This window comes from Canis lupus, chromosome 23, assembly GCF_048164855.1.
Source record: "Canis lupus baileyi chromosome 23, mCanLup2.hap1, whole genome shotgun sequence".
Taxonomy (NCBI): domain Eukaryota; kingdom Metazoa; phylum Chordata; class Mammalia; order Carnivora; family Canidae; genus Canis; species Canis lupus.
The window spans coordinates 50,750,510-50,771,038 of record NC_132860.1 but is presented as its reverse complement, the minus strand read 5'-3'; the positions used below and the strand labels follow the sequence as shown (position 1 = coordinate 50,771,038).

The 20,529-nt window shown below is 36.7% G+C and overlaps 1 pseudogene; it reads left to right on the top strand.

The window, feature by feature from the left end:
* The first annotated feature begins 8 nt into the window (after positions 1-8).
* Positions 9-20,529, top strand: part of LOC140615219 (U1 small nuclear ribonucleoprotein C-like) — a 101,623-nt pseudogene continuing 81,102 nt past the window's right edge.

The window sequence follows — 20,529 nt, the reverse complement described above, 5'->3', positions numbered from 1 at the left end:
GGAATCAAGAAAACACAGAAGGTCCCCAGCTGAAGACTTCTAGTCCAACTCTGGGTTTTTTATTCCAAGTTTTATGTGAACAATTTGATACCTTATAGCTCATTGCAGAATAGCCACTGAAATGCATTCATTGTTAACAGTAAGTCAAGTTGGTTAATTTTCAATCAAGAGAATTGTATGTATTTTTTACTGGTTTTTTTTTTTTTAGAAATGGTAAGATTTCAGCCACTTCACAATCAGACCTTGCTTTATTGCTAGAGGACTTCCACTGGGTCAAGCCAATAGTATGTAACTTTTAAATAAAAGCTTTAGGTATTATATTTAAACCAGAAAGTATATAATCAATCATACCATCTTAAAAATAGCTATTATAAACCATTTATTTCAACTATCTAATTCTCAGTTTACAAACATTTTCTAAAAAAAATATTTTTACATTAGTTAATTATTACATTTACATTAGTTAAATGTGGAACACAAATGTAATTAAGAATAGCTTATAAGAGCTTGCAACATTTTTCATTTTTATGTCTCCTACTCCACAGAATGTAGCTCTTTCTCATTTCTTTTCAAGAGTTTCATCCAAAGTGGTAGGGAAACAGTCTATTATTCCTTATTCTATAGTTTGAAAGGGACTGAATGGAAGCAGCCAAGAAGAGGACAAAGCTTTGGGTTTTTTTTTAGTTTTTGCTGATTTTTTAAAATTACAATTGTAACATAGGTATATTTAAAAATTTGACTATTTTTAACTTTATGCAATTAAATGGTAATTCCCTCCTCCCCTATCTTCCCCACTAACACTGTCAGCAGTTTGGTGTGTCTTTCTACTCACTTTGTGTGCATATACATATATGTGAAATGGTGCTTTAAAAAATTAGATAATTTATACAAAATATACAGTGTCTTTTTCCCAAATTCAAGAATATATCTTGTTGGCAGATAAAAAGCTCTCTCATTCTTTGAAATGATGACATGACATTCCAGTCTTTTTCTAATTCATTGATGGATATTCAGGATGTCTCCAATTTTTCTTTACTATATTACATGTGTTTCTTTTTATTTAATGTAATCTGCCTTACAACAAGTAATTCAGTATGTATTACAGAGTATTCAGTCTGTAACTTCCATTACTCTGGTTGATAAAAAGTTAATTTGTCAAGAAAATATTCCTTTAGTAGCTGCCATGTTCTGAGAAGACATTGCTAAGTACTTGGGGATCAAAGAAGTATCATATAGAAGTTTACCCACAAGGGCCTTGTAATATAAGAGAGTGCTTTAAAGAGTGAAGCATCCAAGATCTTGAGCCTAATTATTCTAATCTCATGTTTTGACTTAGAAATGCTATACAGTGCTGTCTTCCTGAAAAGATTATTTAATTAGATAAAACTAGTCATCCTGTGATTATTGTTTATCTCTTGTTACTTATCACATTACCATAAATTTACCAACTTAAAACACATTTATTAGGAATGAAGGAATAGAAGCAGAAAAAAGCCACCTCTAGCCCGGAAGGCTGACCTATAGCCTGCTTTGTCTCCCTAAGGATCAAGTATGTGTTGGTTGTTATATTCTTAAAGGGTCTCATGATTCCCTGTGCATCTCACTGATAGTTAACGTTGAGCTGAATGATAAGCACCAGAGAAACCTTGTGAACGTATGGTTTTGAGTAGAAATTGAAAGCAAACATTTATGATCTAATACTCCCTGCACATCCCCTCCCCTTTTGCTTATAATAAAAGCACCTTTTTGCACTGAAAATGTCTCAAGAATTCTTTCTTCACAGTTTGCTCGAGACCCCACATCACTGTACACATTCTGTGGGTTAGGAACCTGCACATGGCTTACCTGAATTCTCAGCTTTAAGGTCTTTCATGCAGCTACAATCAAAATCTTATCCAAGGGTCTCACCTGAGGTTTGAATGAGGAGTATCTGTTTTTTTTTTTTTTTTTTTTTTTTTAAGATTTTATTTACTTACTCATGATAGACATAGAGAGAGAGAGGCAAAGACACAGGCAGAGGGAGAAGCAGGCTCCATGCAGGGAGCCTGATATGGGACTCCATCCTGGGTCTCTAGGATCAGGCCCTGGGCTGAAGGTGGCGCTAAACCTCTGAGCCACCCAGGGATCCCTGAGTATCTGTTTCTAAACTCATGTGGTTGTTAGCAGAATTCAGTTACTTGTGAACCGTCAGACTGAGGAACTCATCTCCCTTTCAGATGTTGGTTGGAGGTTGCCTTCAGTTCCTTGTCACATTGTCCTCTCCACCTCATGGCTAATGAAGGATGGCAAAATATGCGCACATCCCCCACCGATCCCATGCCATTTTAGCAGAAGAGTTATTCTGAGCTGAGGGCAATTGTGAAGAAGGAGATGCAAGAAAAGTTTTCCCTTCTCCCTCATTTGTCCAAGGAAGGCCATAAATTTGCAAAGTTGCCCTCCTTTCTCCTTTCTACCAGGAATGCTAGAAGTAACTTACCCGAAAGAACTCTAGACCTTTGTCAAATCAAAGGTAGCATCTTCCAGTAGTTCCCTTATGTATTTGCCTTCTCATAATTTGCCACCTCTAGAAACTCAGATTCCTCTTCCTCTGTCTTGTCATTTCTCTAAAAATTTATTATTCTTTTGTTAAAATGCTATCTGAGCCCAAATTTTAGCCACTCCTTTTAGTTACTTATCACTGTTGCTTCCTTGTGAAGGCACAATACACATGTTAATAAAGTTATGTTTGTTTTTCTCTTATTAATGTCTTTTGTCAGTGTAATTTATAGGACTCCATCTGGAAAATCTAGGGGGTGGAGGGATTTTTTTTCCCGTCCTCTACACTTATTTCATCAAAGCTGGCATGAAAGAATCAATAAGGAGTGTCTGCTGGCAGAACAGAAATTACAATCTTATGTAATGAAATCACAAAATGACATTATGTTATCTTTGCCCACATTCCACTGGTGAGAAACAAGTTATGGGTCCTGCTCTTATTTAAGAGGAGGGAAGTACTGGGGCCTGGGTTCTAGGAAGTGGGGATCACAGCTGTGGGGCTTGGGGGCAGGGGAGGCTGGTGTACTTTAGAGCCTGCTCAGCACATTCATAAACAAAAAGTGTCACAAAGCTTTATCTGTAATTGAATTCTAGAGTTACAGATAACAGATATAGTATTTGTTCAGAAACTAGAGAAAGTAATGTACCAAAACAGATGAAAGCTATTTCTGTGACTTAGCCTAAATTGCTTATTATGGATTTATTTCCCTATCTGTAAAAGCAGATAATTGGAATAGAGGACATCTGAGGTTCTGAACCTCTATGGTTGCCAAATTACTTTAGTGAGGTTCAGTTTTAATGCTATAACATTTTATTTATTACTATTATTTTTCAGGGTGAATTCAGTCAGATAATCTGCAAATAGAAGGAACTCATCAGCTTTGAGATATTCTCATTCCCAAAAGGTATTACAAATACAATATGACTAACAATAATTTTTATTTATCATTTATAGGATAACAATTGAAGGTTGTGTTTCAGAAAGTAACTACCTCTCTTTATAACACACAAACCGATCTCTGAGCAGTGGAAACCCCCTCAATACAGGGTGCTGGCCTGGGTCTGTGAGCACTATTTAATAAGAGCTCTGTGCCAGCTGAGAATGAAGGGAAAAAATTAATTATTTTCTGTTCACCCAGAAAAAAAGAAGCACACCCTGATACAGATACTTCCCAGATACTTCTAATCTCAAGGTACAGAAAACGGATCCCAGTGAAATTTAAGGGACCATACATAAGCAGAATCATAATCAGGAGATTCACTAGATAACAGTATAAAGCCACAGCATTTGAATTAAAAAGGTGGCAAAGACAAAGAGCATGCTTTGCATTGGCAAGTTCTGAAAAGTGAGGAACACTGGATTCTATCAAAATAACAGAAGAAACTGCTTGTACAATGCCTGAATAAGCAAATGAAACAAAGTCTGCCTAAAAAGGAGCAAAAACAAGTTGAAATGATCCCACTATGATATCTCAACACATCCTTTTTGGATGCATTCTTAAACTTGGAGCTGGTAGGAAAGAATGCATAAAAATATTTTCTAAGGAGCAAATTCCATTTTTAAGTCATCAATTTCTTACAAATTGAAAAATTCACAATTTTCTTTTACAACTGTCACTTTCTGGAAAGTCAGGTTGACCTTCCTACCATGTCAATCAAAATAATTCTATCTTGAATTTTAGATTTGATTGCTTCTCTTTGTTATGTTTCCTTAGTTATACCTCTGGATAATAAATCTGCAATCTCTCTCTGTATGTGTATTTTTGAACTTCCATCCTCTTTTTCCCTTGAGCTCTGCCATCCTGATTTATTGAAAGGTATTTGAAATGACCCTTTGAACTTTTGCAGTTGAAGAATGATTCTGCCTGTCTTCCTTAGGTGTCAGGGGAAGCCCATTTTCCCTGTGGTACTCAACAATAGTAGAAGCAGCAGAAAGGAGCATCTTTAGCCTGGACCAAAGCCCAGAGCCCTCCCTGGACCAAAGCTGCATAGGGGCAACATTTTGTACAAGTCAGCAGTTGACGCAGATGGTGACTCTCATGCTATCTTCATGTTTCCGAATCTAAGGCAGCTCTGTTGAATTGGGAAGCAGTAATGAATCAGTATTCCCATGGGAAGTTTCATGAATCTGAACAGCTCCAGAGAAGCACTGCCCACGGAACAGAAGCTTTTAACCTGCACAGGTCCACACAGGCTAATTGGAACCATATTTTGGCATTTCATGGGAATGGTTCCAAAGAAAAAGCAATTGGTTTTGGAAACATCAACAATGTTTAAGATACTGGTTTAAAATGAGAAAAAAAAACAACTGGAATTTTATTTTATTTTATTTTAACAACTGGAATTTTAGATTTAGAATAGCTATTTGGGGCTCTTGGGTTGCTCAGTGGTTGAGCGTCTGCCTTTGGTTCAGGTCATGATTCTCGGGTCCAGGATTGAGTCCTGCATCAGGCTTCCTGCGTAAAGCGTGTTTCACCCTCTGCCTGTGTCTCTGCACCTCTCTCTGTGTCTCTCATGAATAAATGATAAGATCTTTAAAAAATAATTAGCTATATGAATCACTTTGGATCTTGTTAATAAGCAGATTCTAATACAATAGGTTTATATGAGGCCCAAGGTTATTTGGTACTTCTAGCAGGTTCCAGGCTGACCACACTTGCACTAACAATGGCCTAGCTTAACCCCTGTTTAGGTGTTTAAGGATTGCTTAGAAGCAGGTAGATAGTTGGCAACAGAACTGATGGGGGAACAGAGGACTAGCTGAGGACAAAGCAGAAGCCCAGGGCAGCACATTGACAAGTTCTTGAAACAGGCAGAGGGGCATTTCTCTACGGACTCAACTGCCTCGATGTTCATACTTTGCTAAGGGCAGATGGCAATCTTAGCCCATCCCCCAGGAGCCTGTAAATCTACTTTAACATATAAAAATTCCTTTAGAAATTTCCTTTATCTCTATCCCCCAAGATACTATTGGCAATCATCCTCCAAGCACATGGCCCACCGATAGACATCTGAAGGGTCTCATGACTCAGGTTTTATTAGAAGGTAGCAAGTGACCTTTTCCCAACAATAGCCAGGCCCCTCAAGGTCCTGGAAACCTTGCTTCCAAAATTCATTAGAGTGTGCTACCCTCAAAGCCCTCCCAACTTCCAGGTATATAGCCAGCCACCCTCACAGGCCTGGGGCAGCAGCTCTTCCTGCCCACAGATCCTGTACTTGTGCTTTAATAAAACCAGCATTTTGCACCAAAGACGTCTCAAGGGTTCTTTCTTTATCGTAGGCTCTGGACCTCACCTATATTCGAAAACATCATCAGAACCAGGACTAAAAGCTAGATTTACTGTTTCTTTTTGCCAAATATTATGCTTTCTTCCCTTGTGACATCCTCAATAATTAGCATCATGAAGTCTCAGTATATGTAGATTTTAAAGGTATCCAATTTACTGCTTATGCTAGAGGGTGTGAATTTTAATCTTTGGAGAATTTTACTTCAATAACTTTTTTTTTTCTTGAAAGGTAGAATTGAGTTTTTATATTTTCCTTAGCCAAAAGGTGCTTGATTATTTCTGAATGCCTTAGTTAATAAGAAGCATAGGAAAAAAGTTTGAGAATGGAAGCTATGTACTACAATCACATACATGAGATCTTTGGCAAACCACACAGCTGAAAAATCCCAATATTTTATAACTAGGTGTCCTTCTACATGAACATTAACACATAAACAAAAGGAAAAATACTGAAATGAGAAAAATGAAAGAAAATTTGAAAGACATAGGCAAAGTTATGAACTAGAACATTTCTCTGTTAATCTCAGGAGCAAATGTACACAAAGAGGCAAAAGACTTTGAAAAGCATATTTCAATAATGCCTGATCTAAAGCAGAAAGACGGAAAGAACACGGAGCTCCATGTCCCAGAATGAAATCACAGATCAACTCCTAGGAGAAAACCTAGTTGATTTCAATTATTTGGCTTGAGTGTACGGGTTGTCTAGAAGTCCAGCAATTTAGTCATTTGAATATCGAGCATCGCCCCGAAGCAGGGCTGAATGTTTTTTCAGAAAGGAATCTCTCTCTTTCTCCCACACAAGGTCCAGTATAATACTCACAAAGGAATACGCATTGAGAAAGTGTTGGAAGTGATTTTCTGGGTCAAGCTCTGCATTACAGCAAATATGGATTCAATAAGTAAAGTAAGTCTTAAATTGCTTACTCTTTTTTAGTAACCACAGTTCCTTTTTCTGCTGTTTAGATTGTAACACTAGCAAATAAATCCTTGTAATTGGCCCACCTCCAGGGCAAACAGCTCACCCCAGTAAGTAATCATGTGGAAGAGTGGAGGCTGCAGAGGTGGGGTGCATCCTGCTGAACAATCTTTGCTTTTATTTTACCAACTGATTTTAAAAGTCGGCATTGTAACTTGGCATTAAATATTTAAGAATGATATTAAGGTAAGATTGATTCATTTAACAGGCATAATGGAGTGGGGAAGCCGCATGGAGTGACTAAAGGGCTTCACAGTGGGAAATCTGTGCTAGCAGGCATCAATCTGCACCTGGTAATGGCCATGAATAGGTTCACAGTCTTGCTATTTAAATAAATTGATGTGCAATTCATCTGCTGTTTAGAGCCATTGGAAATGCACTGTACTAACTCTATTCCTTGGCAAGCATCCCAATTAAGTGCCTAGGTCATTTATTAGAGTGCCAAGTGTAGTTCAAGTTGCTACCAAGTTTTTATCATTTACCGAAATGGCAATTTATTCTAAAAGGGGTTACAGGATGGGGGGAGCAGAAGGTGTAGCAGAAAAAAACCTGGACCCAGATGAGTGCAGTTCAAATTTTGACTTCTCCACTTCTCCATTAATTGAATCTTCCCAGAGTTTTTTGTTTGCTTGATTTTTTAAATCTCTATAATGGGAAGAATAATATGCCTGATTTACCTACCTGTGAGGCACAAAACAAGATAATAAAAGTGAAAGCACATTTCAGTTTAAAAAAGTGCTATTCAAATTATGACTTACCACTACAAGCATAATTCTTGCAGGGGTACCATAATTGCCTGCTATTTATTTTCCCTAGGGTTCTACACTGTTCCTTCTCCTCCCTTTTCTGTCTTAATCAGACAATCTCAGAGCTGGGAGAATAAAAGTGTCAACCTTTTAAAAAGCTTACACCTTGAGATACAGAAGTTTGTATTTCTTGATGCTAAAATGTTCAGATTAGTCTTGTACTTTTATTAGCCACTTCTTGATGATATATAAATTGATAAAAGAGCACTTTAAAAGCACTTTAAGTAGATATGATCATAAAGAGCAGCTAGCTAATTTGAAAATTTTATTTATTTTATAATGACTTTTAATAGATTTTTATTTGATTCCAGTTATCTTGAAACATGCCATTCTTTCTTCTAATATTGTCCAGTTGAACATGTTGGTGAATTGGTTACAGAATTTAGAAATGTGATTTATTTCTTTTAATTTTAGAGAAGTAGAACAAGTTAAATCCATGTGTTGTATTGAAATGGAAGTTCTAAAAACAAAGGCTTCCTTTTCAAAAATGAATTGGCTCCCATTGCAAAGTCTGAAACAAGCAGTAAGACGGGTTGTAACCATTTGTGGTGCATGTTTCTCTGCTAATTCAATTAAACAAAGTGCACAATAACCCACTAAAAGTCCACTGATAAAGATGCATATTAGGAATTATATTGACTTCAGTTGTTTAGCATTCTAATCCCTTTGTTGTTTCCCTTTCTAATTATCTTGTGCACATTATTACATATATAATAATTAATAAGATGGCTGATTACAGTTTGTTATTACTTAATCATTAATGTCCAATACACTTTAACATCCTCTGTGATTATATCTGATGTCTATTTTGGCTAAAGCCAAATGAAGATATTTTCTTTTTTTAAAAAAATATTTTATTTATTTATTCATGAGAGACACACAGAGAGAGGCAGAGACACAGGCAGAGGGAGAAGCAGGCTCCATGCAGGGAGCCCGAAGTGGGACTCCATCCCGGGTCTCCAGGATCACGCCCTGGGCTGAAGGCGGTGCTAAACTGCTGAGCCACCTGGGCTGCTGGAAGATATTTTCATTAAGGGCAAGCAGTGCAATGATAACTCAACTACATTCAGAGAGACCCTATGCAATGTTATCTTCTATGTTGCAAGGTGGTATTTTCCAACCGTTGACAATTGCCTTGGCAATTGCCATTATATGGACTATAACTCATCTGTCTACTTAGCCTTCCTTTTCTGATTTTTATCTTTCGGCTGTCACCAGAGTAATGTGTTTCTACAAGAATCTTGTTGGTATCAAGTTCTTTTGCTTAAGAATCAGCATGTGCAAAGAATATTGGTTATAATAATAAAGTTTAGTGGAAAAACAGCTGGCCACTCTCTTCCCAGCTTTAGTTGGAACAGAGTTTCTAATATTCTCTAGTTGAACATTCTTCACAAGATAGTAAGAAACAGTGGTAGTAGCTGATTAGAGGGATAGCAGGATACTGCTAAAATAGACTGCTATCTGGATTTTTGACATGAATAGATACTCGATTCTCTGATTAATTTTTTACGTAATAAAAATCCAGTAGAACTCACAGTTCCTTTCTTTAATTCAACTCCTCCACTTCCCCATACAGTATAGTAATTCTGTAGTCATATTTTTGTTAAACTACAGTATTCAAAATATAAAAACTCATGCTACTTCTACAAATATAAAATGAACACATGCCAAGATTTTTATTAAACTTGATAACTAATGAGGGGTTTATTAAAATGCTATAATTCATTCAAAGGACAATCTGAAGAACAAAACCTCTCTAAACAATCTGGATGATGAAATGGATTTGTGAACAGATGCAAAACTCAATGTCCTATGGGCACTGAGGTAATGTTTGAAGCCACATTTTCTATAGGGTGGATATTCATTCTATCCCTACCAGACAAAATATAATTGCATTTCAAGGGCAAGAATCATATGCATTACCATGAATTTCATACAATATAAAGAATTATTAAATGGCCTTGCCAAAGACAATAAAAAAATGAAGAACCTTATAGAACCAGATATCTCCAAAGGATTTGCTAGGCCACACCAGGGAGTATGTTTTCACTATAAGGATATTCAGTGTTCTTTTGCCCATTTCAAAGTCTTTTATAATTTACCCTAACACTTGTAACTGGATGATACTATTCTGAGTATATCAAGATTTTCCAGCTTGATGTCCACTAAAGTTATCTCCCTGACCACTAGAAGCCACCATTAACAAGGCTGTGAATTCTTTTTCTTTATTTCCTCTCTTTGCCCTCATACCCATGGTCCTCCTTACTAACCATGCTCTACTCTTACCTCCCAAAAATATGCATGAGCAGATACTCTTGGAATTTGTAGTCTGTAATACAAATACTTTAATAATGTTACTAATACAATATCATGAACAGGAGAAAGAAAGAAAGAAAGAAAGAAAGAAAGAAAGAAAGAAAGAAAGAAAGAAAGAAAAGAAAGAAAGAAAAAGAGTCTCTCAAAGAGGCCAAATAATGGCTTTGCCCTTAGAGTATCTCTAGGCTTGAGAAAGAGAAAAGAGAAAAATACATTCCTACTAAAAATGGAATAGCACATGGATAGAGGTTTACTCTCTTTTTATATTCCAGCCCTATGAATATGTAACTTAGTCTGTTTTCCTTAATAACATTTTCCCACCAGGTTTCTGTCTGCCTCTGTTCCAGAATGTTCAACTTTGACTTCTTCTTTCTTGCAAAAATGTCCAGGGGATGGGGCTCCATCAATTCCTGACTACTTCTTGGAAAATTTATCTAGTCACATAGATTCCAAACAAGCCTGGCTCTCCTCATGCTACCATAATCAGAGACTCAGATAGTGAGACCCATTGGACTTGGAAAACCAAGTGGTGCTGGAAGGTGGTGTTAGAAGTCTAAATATAGGAACACACTTAGGGATCACTTATAAAGATACTTTCCCTAGGGCCTTGAACCTGGAATGCCAAATTATAACAGAGATTTGCCCGGGGCAGATGGCCAGAGGAGCTATGGAAACATAGGCTAAAGATGACACAGATCATATAAGGGCCAATAATTATGTTATTTTAGTCTGCACAAAGATGAATCCCAGATTAAGGTCCACATGAAAAATAGGCAACCCAGGGATCCCTGGGTGGCTCAGCGGTTTGACTCCTGCCTTTGGCCCAGGGTGTGATCCTGGAGTCCCGGGATCGAGTCCCACATCAGGCTTCCTGCATGGAGCCTGCTTCTCCTCTGTCTGTGTCTCTGCCTCTCTCTCTCTCTCTCTCTCTCTCTCCCTGTGTCTCTCATGAATAAATAAATAAAATCTTAAAAAAAAAAAAGAAAAATAAGCAACCCAAGAAGATCCAGCAACAGAGATTGAGAAGTATTCCAAGAAATTAAGGCAGATGACAGGAATGTGGAGCATGGGCTGAAGACCAGAGGCTAGAGTGGTACGGTAAGCCTGACCTAAAGCTGAAAGCCTTGGTTGCTCTGGGTCATGGGTTGGTGTCATTGCAAGCAGTATGTATATGGAGGAGAGTGAGCTTCTGAATGGTTAATATGACTCTTTTCTGTACTAGAGATCTGTAGGGGTGGAAGGCAGTAAGGAGGAGTCAAGTAGTTTATAAGAAATTGTCTCTGAGCTAATCTATAGTTTCTATAACTAAGAACTCCTAAGGAGACATGACATTGGAAGCATAAGGACTTGCCACTGATGTTTTAGGTGTATAGCACAGAGGCTGCTGTGAAGCTCTGTCTTCAGTTACAGGACCTCCCATGATTCCAGGTGGTTAGTGAACCCACTGCCAAGTATCTGTGCTTATCAAGTAGCTTTTGTGGATTAATAAATCACAAAAATATTTTATCTTAAATTTTAACCTTATTGGCCCTCACAGAGCAATAAAGTCAATAAAAATGAGGTTCATTTACCCTTAAGTGATTAAAATCTTGATTTTTAATAGATACTGGATGTCTAGACAGTCAATTGAATCCTTTTTAAAGTGCATTAAAACCTCCATTTTTATAAAATAGAAGGGTACTCCAGCTGCTTAAAGGCAAAAATTCTGTGTCAGATATTTACATTAAGTCTACCCTACTATTTCTGACCATTTGATCCTTAAAGTAGCACGGCAACACACTTATATACATTCCTAAGTAGATACATGCAGGAAATTCTTTTATCCCATTACAGTTTCCTAGAACTAATGACATAGTATGAACACCGTAAGTTAAGCTAAATTCTTAGGTACTTATGTGCTGTCTCTGAAACTGGGTTTTGAGAGAGAGATTTCCAAAGTGATAATTTTTCCAAGTTAAAAGAGATATTAGGGAAGAGGAAGGCTTAGAATTTGAAATGTCTGTAGGAATTGGTATTGTAATCTTAAACTAACTAGTACCACTACCGTGGCTTTAAGGGAGCACTGCCCTGTTCAGTGCAGAAACTTCAAAAATCATATTGCCTTGCCCTGCTTTCTAACTTAAAAATAAGTTTTAAAAAGGCTTAAAATTTATCAAAATCTTTCTCAATCTGTTAAACAATATAAAACTTACCTCCCTATTGAGTCATATATGTTGATGGGATCATCCAGGTTTTGGTGTAGGACTTTTATAAAAAGCTAGTAACTGAAGCAATCTGTAACTTATAACTCTCAATAATGAAACTAAAAAAATACCTGTTTCACGATGTTTGACTGAATTCATATAATGTATGAAGGAAATACTTTTTGTTGAAGATTAATTATTTTGAAATGTGTCACCTAAAATTATCACTAAAGGAAAGTAATTTGTAGTCTGCTCATATGAGCTTGTTGAAATAGATATTCTGTTTAATTTCCCAATGTGATGAATATTGATAAAGAATATAATTTTGAAAAATTACAAATGAGTTGTTGTGTCCATTATTTATTCCCTACAGATGACTGAGCAGATCTAGTTCAGTAGTTCTTTTTTTTATTAATAACTAACTGTACATATAGATTACAAAGCAGCTGAAGTCAGTGACACCCTCTACATGTCCCTGCTACTAAAGCTCCCCATGTGACTTTGTTTCCTCATTCATAATAATTGATTTTATCATTAGACTGTTTTGAGGATTAAATACATCAATACATGGAAAGTTTAGGTCTTGGCATGCATTCAATACTCAATAAATAACATTTATTATTATACTATTATTTGTATTATTGGCTGCCCTACTCAAGTTGTGAGTAGACTGTGTGCACTTGTGCACTGGCCTCAGCTGGGTTGTGATTATTCTTTCACACCTTCCCTCTTCATCTGTCTATGGAACAGGTATCTTCTTCTTAGGTTTCTTCTCTGAGCTGTAAAATCTCTGAGCCAAAGCTGTCCTGTACTGTTTTGCAGACTGGATCTTATGTAACTCCAGGGGGAACCCTTTATATTGTGGTCATCATATTGGGAGTGTCATTATGATAATCTGCAGATATCACAAACTGTATTGAAAAAATGTTTATATCAATTTGTACAAAGTCTACTTTTGGGCTAGTGGAGATGCAATTATTCATCATCATTGAGCTTTCACTAATTTATAAATATAGATGAGATAGACAGAAAGCTAGACTTGGCCTGTATTCTCTGAGGCTGAGGAAGTAGGTGGCTGAGAGATATTTGGTAACTGAACAAGATTAAATGATCTTTGATATAAGAATGAAGTTGCATCAATTCTGATATGAACTTTAGGATAGGAGATCTTAAATCCTTTTGGTTGTATTGCTCAAAGCTGTGCCTGAGACATTGATCTGCAGCCACAGGAATTAAATAGCCTCCACAAAACAACAGGACCTTATACTACTTCTTTGAAAGTCAACTTTCTCATTTAAAAATTAGGCTAATAGCACTTGCTGACTGTCTGATTCTGATAATCTGAAATGCTCATGTTTGGGAAAGCAACTCATAAGTGTAAGATTATTATATTTTGTTTCACATCTTTTGAAAGAAATTCCCTTGATTTCTTTACTTATCATACTTTGCTTTATATCTGCTTTCTTTCTACTTACTTCTTGAAAGCCTGCATGGGGCAAGATTGAGCAGGTGATGGCTCTAGCTTGCAATTCATGGTGTCAAAGCAGCTGTTAAAAGCTGCATCTCAGGAAAGGGCTTGATCTGATTTTCAATTCATGAAACCCATTGAAAGGGAATTTGAGGTTGTGAAAAGGAATCCTGACAAGAAAGCAGGTTTGTAGAGTTTGGTGGGAAGTGAATCTGGAAGTGATTCTTGAGCTGAAGAGTCACCTTGTGGGAACCATTTTTTCTGGTTTATTTGGCTGTTACTATGACTGTAGACTCAGGGGTACTGGGAGCTCTCAGAAGCAGAGCCCTGAATGGACAGAATCCAACCACCTTAAGATCATGGGCACTAAAATTCAAATTGACACTTGAAGAATCTGAACATTTGGATTAAAAGAGACAGCTTGTTTCTGTCCTTAAACATGTGGTACCCTAGACTAAAGACTGAGCAACCCTGCATTTAGTAAGCAAGGCTTACGTGGAACATAAGTTGATGCTTTAATAGAGTGAGAATGGATGCTCCTAGTTCCCATAAACATTCATTTTTTTCCAGCTCATGTGCACCTTTTCTCAGGGATGAGATCAATCTTTTTGAAATGAGGAAATGAACTGTGTCACTAGCCCTCAGAGTTATGAGTGGATGTTCAGCCTCACATAGGTGCAGCAAATAATTCAGCATATTAGAAATGTTATGTCAGATGCTTTTAGCCTGTATTTACAAAAAATCTTATTAAATTTTAATTCTTTAAGATTTCAACATATCTTGCCTATTTCTAAAATTCTTTTTTATTTTTTTTATCTTTTTTTTTTAATTTTTTTTTTTTATTTATTTATGATAGGCACACAGTGAGAGAGAGAGAGAGGCAGAGACACAGGCAGAGGGAGAAGCAGGCTCCATGCACCGGGAGCCCGACGTGGGACTCGATCCCGGGTCTCCAGGATCGCGCCCTGGGCCAAAGGCAGGCGCCAAACCGCTGCGCCACCCAGGGATCCCCTAAAATTCTTTTTTAAAACGTGGGAATAGCTGGTGATTTTTACAGTTCTTTTTTTTTTTTTTTAAAGACCCACTGATATTATAGATCTTTGTAGCTAGAAGGGACCTTAGACATAATGTAGTCATATACCTTCAATTTAAAGATGAGCTACTGAGGCTAGGAGTTGTGATATGATTGTCCAAGGTCACAGCAGAAAGTTGTAGAGCTGGGATTCAAATCAAGTTTTCCTTTTTCTCTTTCCTCTCCACTGCACTATTAAAAAAAAAAAAGTAAAGCAGTTTTCACTCATCAGTGTCAACTTAAAGTTTTGGTAAAAGATTTGTGGAACTCAGCTACATATACATAATGGTTAAGAACATAGGTTAATATCTGACCTTGTCTCTGTTCCAGCTCTTTCATCTCTGTGACTTTGGCAAATTATCTAATCTTTCCAAGTTGTAGTTTCCTCATTCATAAAAAGCAGAAGATGACAGTAAGACAGTACATATCTCACTTAAACCACACAATTAAATGATGAAGTATGATCCATTCACATAGGACTGCTTAATAAATATTAGATATTATTTTATGTTTACATCTGAAAAGCCAAATTTTTTGGTTTAGAGTTTTCTGCAGTGGAAAAATGTTACAATCGATAGTCCTAAAGGAATTTTGGAATCCTGATGGATTGAGGTGTTTAAAAATCAAACATTTCATTTACATAGGCTTCAGTTTTCTTAAGGAAGATCTCACAGGATCTTAAGGAAGATTTTCTTAAGGAAAATCTCACAGGATTTTTTAAATTAGACAATTAGTTTCAATTATTTTGCAATTTGATAGCAAGTATAAGAACTTTTCCAAGGGGGAAAAACTGGTCAAGTCAGTTTTCTTCATTTGCTTATGCTCCTTCAGTTTAAATGCTCTTATCTTTTCCTGCCTGTCCAATTTTCACTCATTCTTTATAGTCTTGCCTCAAATGCAGTAGGAACCAGATACTAGTTTCTTGTGTTTTCTCTTGAAAAACATTTGTCCGGCAGCCCATGTGGCTCAACGGTTTAGCGCCGCCTTCGGCCTAAGGTGTGATCCTGGAGACCTGGAATCAAGTCCCGTGTCAGGCTCCCTGCATGGAGCCTGCTTCTCCCTCTGCCTGTGTCTCTGCCTCTCTCTCTCTGTCTCTCATGAATAAATAAATACATTTAAAAAAAGAAAAACATTTGTCACTATTATTAACAAGTTTCAACATGGATGTTGCATCTTCCAGCTAGTCTTTAGCACCCTATCCACTCCTAGATTTGATATCTCTCTGCACCACAGCACCCTGTACTTCCCCCACCGTAGAACTTGGAGAAGTGACATCATGGTTAGAGCAAAGGCCCTGCCACCACATTGCATAGGTTGAAATTTATCTCTTGCCATTTCCTAGATATTTGATTTTGAGTAGCTTACATGTCCTCTCTCTCCTTGTTTTTCCCTTTCTAAAATGGGACTTTAAATAGTGCCTGTCTCAGGTAGTCAGTATTGAGTATTAAATGGCTAATTAAAAAAAAAAAGGCTAATTCATTTAAGCACAAAATAAATGCTAAATAGTATTATTTAAATAATATATTTATTTAAATATATTTAAATAATAATAATAATACTATTATTATTATTCTTATTATTAGAGAGAGCGGGGGTGGGGGTTGGAGAGTAAAGGGAGAGAGAGAGAGAATCCTAAACAGACTCCATGCTCAGCATGAGCCTGACTCAGGGCTTGATCTCAAGACCCTAACGTCATAACCCATGCCAAAATCAAGAGTCAAGTGCTTAATGGACTGAGACACTCAGGACTAACATTTGTTAGTTGTTAATATTATCTTATAGTGTCATGAGTTTCCTACTTGTCAATATATCCTTCCAGACTGTAAACTCCATGGTCTGCAACTCCATGGTCTGCATTCTTGATTGTCTTGTCATGACATTCTTTAAGGCTAAGCAAAAATATTCATTTAGAATGGAAGTGAAGATGTGAGATATCTAAGTTCAGGAATTATATTTTATTCACCTGTATACAGTCAGTGCCTAATAGAGGCCTGGCTCAGTAATACTTAATAAATATTCCATAAATGAATGAATGAATTCATAGTTTTCCTGAGGTCTTCTCCAAAACCTTCTCTTTGCTAAGCCTGGGAATTAAGTGCTAATTCCTTTGTGTTCTCGGATTCTCACAGCACTTGGCTGTTTCCTTTCCCATAGCATTTATGCATGACTGCCCTGCATTATACTTGTTTGTGCTTCTTTTTCCCTGACCAGTTTTTGAGCTCCTTGAAGATGAAGCCTGTGTTCATGTTATTACTCCTTTCGCACTTAGCACAGTGTAAGTGCCCAAGGTATGTTTGCTGCAAAATGAAACTAAAAAACAATCACTTTTGTCAAGTATGATCTGGAACATGTTGACAATCTTACTGATCACTGAGTTCCTGCTTCCATCATGATTTCACTTGAAAAAGATGTTAAAAATGAGTTGCCTTAGAAGAAAAAAAAAGGAACTTATTTTAAGAAGTGTCAAGTAATCATTCGCAGAAAAAATTCCAGAGGTTGTTTCCTATTTGCTCCTAACTCCATATTCTATTACTTAGAATTTCATACTGTATTTCTTTTTTTTTTTAATTTTCTCTTTCACACTGTGGTACGTGTCAGATATTATTTAAAAGACAAAATGAACTTCATCTTAATTTAAGCTACTGAACTTCCATACTATTCTCTAGAGGCACCAGGGCAGCTTGTTATAATATGGACTTTGAGAGAAAGTTGAATCAGCACCTCAGAAATGCAATTTGTAGCTGAACACAGCATCCAATGTTGTCTGTGTTTTTATTTCAATAGCACTCATGTCAGGGCTAGAGCACATATTCTTTCCCTGGTTTGTTAGTTCTGCCAAAATGTCATTCTTGTCAAAGTGTCTACAGAGGCCCACAGTAGACATTAAAAATGTAGCCTTGTGAAAGATTGCTCTTAATATGATTTAGCTTTTGAAGTCAAGATGCTTTTCTTTATAAGCATCCGGTTTCTGTCATACCCCAGCATGAATAGTTCTTGAGTGTTTGCCTTTCATAAAGGAACTAGTTTGTTGAAATATTGTCACACAACTAGTAATTAGGCATTAAAATTATCCCCAAATTCTGCCAGAGTACTAAGGGCTACACAGGTTTATTGACACCTAATGAGTCAGACTCATTTAAAAAATTTATTTGTCATGCTCCTTTATTACCCAGTACAAATCCTTTGCACATCAAGCCCAGTGCATAAAATTAAAAATTGTTTGGCTGGTACTTGACAGATTTGTTAAGAGGAACAATTCTGGAGTTACATGCCTGGTAGACAAGCCTTGTTAATTGAAAAGTAACTCACTGTAGTTGTTCTTCCCAAAATATTTACTTTTCTAATTCCCAGAGAAATTGTTCCTTTTCTGAAAACATCAAAAAACTAAGTTATGTTGTTGTAAAATAATATAAAGTAGTTTGTCTCATTTCTAGAGGAAAAGGCCTTGTTGGAAATAAAATAAATTGACTTGTTTCACTAATAAAAGCTTCCATTTTTTTTTAAAAAAAGCCCATCAAGCCCAGTGCATAAAATTAAAAATGCATGAAACTTTGATCTCCTTTTTTTATTAATCATGCCAGATAATTATACACAGATGTCATCCTCTGTCTAATGGCAGATGCTTTCTGACCCCCCAAAATAATGTTGAATATTTGTTGTGTATACTTAACAGGGAACTGAGATATGTATAACGCAAACCATACTCCTTTTATTATATCATGAGTTGAAAATTATACCTGCATTATACTTAGGGATAATTTTAATTAGGAATATCTGACAGCTAATCCAAGGATAATGAATTTAAGGGCTTAAATGAACAAGGATAAAAAATTGTAAAAATAGATCAAATTAACTTTTAAATTAAAGTAAATATCATTTTGATAATGTTTCAAGACTTACATTTGAAATTCTTTGTTTAGCTTACCTAATATGTTACCTGAAATAAATAACCAAATAGTGATCATTCTATAATCACATGGTATTGCATCTAGTAAAATATACAGGGCACAATGCCATTTAAACAGTGTCATGTAAGGGTGCCCAAGTGGTTTAGTCAGTTAAGTATCTGATTCTTGATCTTGGCTGAGGTCATGATCTTGGGGGTCATGAGATAGTACCCCATACTGGCTTTGTCCCTGTTGTGGAGCCTGCTTAAGATTCTCTCCCACTGCCCCTCCCTGCTCCACTTTCCCTCTCCAAAAAAAGCAAGCCTGAAAGAATAATTTAGTTCAACATGAGAATATTGGAAGGAATAGAGCTTCAGAAAGAGGGAATCACATGGATACAGACAGGAAGACTTGGAATAGAACAACATATTCTTACCTGGTTACAGCTTTGGGGATAAGGCTGGAGAGGCAGAGACCAGATCATGAAGGGTCTCTTATTTGGATTAATTCTTCAAAGTGATCTAGGGGCCCTGAACCACTTGCTAGTGGTTATTATTTAAACAGGCTAGTGAATATGGTGCAATTTCATTTTTGTGTTAGAAAGCCCACTCTGATAACCATGATAAAGTTAGACCAAGGAGGCCAAGGTGGTTTTTGTAGTACTTCAGATACGAAATGATATAGTCCTCAATGGACATGATAGTAATAAAATGAAAGGAAGGAAGGAATTAGAAATATTAAGAATCGGCAGAACTTAGCTACATGTACCTATATTAATAGAAATTTGACCAAGTCAGAAACCATCAAGCCGGTTTTGCTATGTTCTAGTTGCCTCAGGGGGATATGGAGCAAAGAGAGGGTAGACATAGCCAACACATTTTGTTGGCTTTCAAAAGCAGGAGGTTTAGGAGAATTGGGCGGAATTTGCAGAGTTCCCTTAACAAAGGAGTAGGATGTATGGGAATAATAGCTTGCTATTTAAAAAAAAAAAGGAAAAGAAAGAATTTTCCCTGAATTGAAAAAAAATTCCCCTTTTAGTGAAAGAAAGAGATCAGAAGAATTTAGCTAAGTGGTTCTGGCTCCAACTTCTTTGTGAGATGGCAGTCAAGATGTTGGTCAGCGTTACAGTTATGATAGTTTTACTGAGGTGAAGGATCTGCTTCTGCTTATGGAGGTGGCAAGACTGGAGAAGGAATGGTCACAGGATGCATTTTGGCTGATAGAACTAAGAGCAATTTTGAGACAAGATGTCTGTACTGCAAGTGTGGCCCCTTGGGCCTAAGGGAATCAGGTGGGCAGAGACAGCAAATGTTCAACAGAAGCAGTTAAACCGATGTCCCAATAATTAGAGAATACCACCCCATTGTGTGACAATGCTTCCACCTTAGTAACCATGAGATGATCTTGAGGGAAATCTTGAAAACAGGTAAGGTTAAGTTTGCCACTAACTCTGGTTTTCTTATCATTAAAATCATCTATGAAGATTTCATTTTGCGTATCTGTGCAAAATGTGAGTATCACAGATACTCCCAATGACACTGTGGAATGTAGCTTCTTAGTTCTGAAATGTCTATAAACTGGCAGCTTTGGTTGTACTGTATTTACAGAGAAGTTTGGGAGATAGCCAGGCTGTTTGACACCCATATATTGAGCGACTTATTCACAAGAATTAGGGCACATGGACTGCCCTAATTCTTCAATCAACTTCAGGAAAATTGCATGTTTAAATGTAGTCCTTTTGTCCTCTGTTGTTACATGATCCTGATTTCTCATTAGATCATTGATTATCTTTGTTTAAAAACTCTCCTTGAACTCATATAGGAGCATATTGATAAAGAACAATAAAATATTTTTCAGTTAGTTAAAATGTAAATTCACTATTGATTCAGATTTATAGTTGATGAAGAACTCTTAAACCTTTACAGGCTTTTAAAAAACATAGTTCATAACCTATCTGTGTTTTCAGCTTCTTCAGAGTTTTCCAGATTTCTCTTTAGAA